This window comes from Oryctolagus cuniculus, chromosome 19 (assembly GCF_964237555.1).
Source record: "Oryctolagus cuniculus chromosome 19, mOryCun1.1, whole genome shotgun sequence".
NCBI lineage: Eukaryota > Metazoa > Chordata > Mammalia > Lagomorpha > Leporidae > Oryctolagus > Oryctolagus cuniculus.
In genome coordinates, this window is record NC_091450.1 from 6,711,054 (window position 1) to 6,714,111 (window position 3,058).

The following is a 3,058-nucleotide window of genomic DNA, read 5'->3' on the forward strand; positions in this document are numbered from 1 at the left end:
TTTCCCAGGCCATAGCAGAGAGCTGGATCGGAAGTGGAGCAGCCGGTAATTGAACCTGTGCCCATGTGGGATCCCGGCACTGCAGGTGGAAGCTTAACCTACTACACCACAGCGCTGGCCCCAGGAATCCCCCTACTGGCTCTCCTCCCTCTTAGGAAGGGGCTAGGTGAGCCAAGGTCAGCCCAAGCCCCAACATTTTCCCTGATGCGTCTGTCTGCGGCGTTGGGGGTTCCCGTCGCTGGGGTGTGAACTTCACGTCCACTGGAAGAGCCCCTCGGGCCACCTGGGCCGGCCCTGCCTTGTAGGGACCGAGAGAGGGGCAGTGACGCATCGGAGGACACACAGAGGGCTGGCCCACACCCAGTGAGTTCCTTTCCCAGGCCTCTCTTGGCACAAAGCCGCTTCTGCCTGGCCTTGGAGGCGTGGCAGCTTCCTCCCCCCGGGCGCCCACAATGTGCTTGGCCCAGGGCTGGCGCCTGAGGAAGCCCAGATAACCGGGGTTCTGCGTCTGCTGGAAGGGGATCATGGAGTCTGGCCCTGACAACCCCTCCCCCCCACCAGCCCCACTGGAGCTGCCCTTGGCCTCTCCTCGCGTGCGCCAGCGTAGATTGAGCCTTTTTCCACAGTGCCTGCCCCTTGGAATCTGCTTGGGCACCGAGCAGTGCTCCCCCTTGGGCTCCGATTGGCTTGATCCAGGCTGTGGCCAGGCCTCCGGTCTTTTCTTTGGGTCCCTAGTTTCAGCCAGGCAGGACCCTGCTGGAGGTGTGGAGTTGAGTGACAATGGAGCCTCTGAGGGCCACACCCTAGCTAGGCCAGGCACTGGGAGACTGGGGGGCTGTGTGGATGCTTTAACCATCCAGCAAATGCCCCTACCCCTCAACTTCTATAAGAAGTTGAAATACAAGTTCACCCTGTTGCAAAAAAGTGTTTGAAATCCATGCATTCCGGGGAGCTCCGGAAGTTCACGGCAAGTGTGTATTATGCAAGAACCGCATGAATTTCAAAATTTCTTGCTCAGAACACTTTAAAAAAAAAAGATTTATTTGAGAGAGAGATCTTCCATCTACTGGTTCACTCCCCAAATGGCTGCAATGGCTGATCAAGAGCCAGGAGCTTCTTCCAGGTCTCCCATGGGGCTGCAGGGGCCCGAGGACTTGGACCATCTTCTGCTGCTTTCCCAGGCACGGTAGCAGGGAGCTGGATCGGAAGTGGAGCAGTCAGGATTCAAACTGGCGGCCATGTGGGATGCAGGCACGGCAAGTGGTGGCTTTACTTGCTAAACCACAGCGCTGGACCCATTCAGAACACTTAACAGTACTTTTTTCCCCCATGAACTTTTGGAAGTAGCCGCCTGCTAGGTCCCACTATAGTGCCAGACCAGACCAGAAGAAGCCGTTGGTGGTGAGAGAAGCTAAGGCAGAAGAAACCTGGCCAGTGCTGTTGACCCAAAGGCTAATCTTGATCTGCTGTCAGGAACGTTGAGAAGGAAGAGCACGTGGGGGTTGTGGGACGCCAGAGACAGGGTTTGCCTTCATTCCCCAGCGGGTGTGTCTGAGAGGTGCTTCGTAGGTGGGGAATGGGTGGAAGCCACAGGCCAGGTGCCTCTGACTCAACCTGTCCAAAGCTGACCTCACCTTCCCCTCACAGCCACCGCCTGCGTGCGCCCTCTGCTGGCCCTAGAACCCGGCGACTAGGTGACTGCCCGTGGCAGGAGGGATTTGCAGGTGCCTCGGGTGCAGAGGTGGAAGTGAGGGTGCAGGACCTGGCACTGCTGGCCCCGGGGCCCAGGGATGCGGGTGGCTCGCAGGGGCTGGAGAAGGCAGGAGAACAGACTTCCCCAGGCCCTCATAGGGAAAGGCGGCACTGACAAAACCCCTGGCCCAGCAGAAGCCGTTTTGGACTTCTGACCTCTGGGAGGGGAAGCTAATTCATGTTGCTTTAAGCCTTGAGATGCATTGTCATTTGTTTCCGCTTGTTTTTATTTGAGTAAGTTTTCTATATGCTAGAACAGTTGTTTTAGATTTACAGGAAGTTTACAAAAATCATTCCATTCCTCTATTAACATCTTACAATGGCCCAACCAGCGAGAACCATTGCTATGTTTTTTTTTTAATAGCTTTTTATCCATTAAATTATTTGTGTTTAGGGGCCGGCACTGTGGCATAGCGGGTAAAGCTGCTGCCTGCAGTGCTGGCATCCCATATGGGTGCTGGTTCGAGTCCCAGCTGCTCCACTTCCAATCCAATTCTCTGCTATGGCCTGGGAAAGCAGTAGAAGCACCTGCATCGGAGGCTCAGAGGAAGCTCCTGGCTCCTCGCTTTGGATCTGCACAGCTCTGGCCATTGCGGCCATCTGGAGAGTGAACCAGCAGATGGAAGACCTCTCTCTGCCTCTGCCTCTCTGTAACTCTGATTTTCAAGTAAACAAAAACCTAAAAAAAAAATTTATTTGTATTTATTAGAGAGCGAGCGAGCAAGCTCTCATCCGCTTGCTGGTCTGCTCCCCCAAATGCTCAGTGGCCAGGAGGGGCGAGGTCAAAGCTGAGAGTGAGAGGCAGAGAATGATGGCTGGAGCCATCGCCACTGCTTCCCGTGTCTGCCTTAGCAGGAAGCTGCAGGCAGGAGCCTGAGCCAGCCCCCCCCCCCCCCGAATCCTTTTATTTAAGGAATACAAACTTCATGCATTTCATAAATACAACTTTAGGAACATAGTGATTCTTCCCACCCTGCCCCCCCTGCCACCCTTCCTCTCCCTCTCCTATTCCCATTCTTATTTTTTTACTAAGTAAGATCTATTGTCAATCAACTTTATACACATAAGATTAACTGTATATTAAGAATTCAACAAAAAGTTTGGAAAAAAAAAAACACCTGTTCCTCAACAGTCGGACAAGGGCTGTTCAAAGTCGCTGCATCGCAGAGTGTTAATTTCACTTCTGTAGATTACCTATTAGGCGCTCTATTGGTTATCACAGGTCAGGGAGAACAGGTGGTGCTTGTCTTGGTGCTGGCTTATTCCACTAGTATGATGTTTTCTAGTTGCATCCATTTTGTTGCAA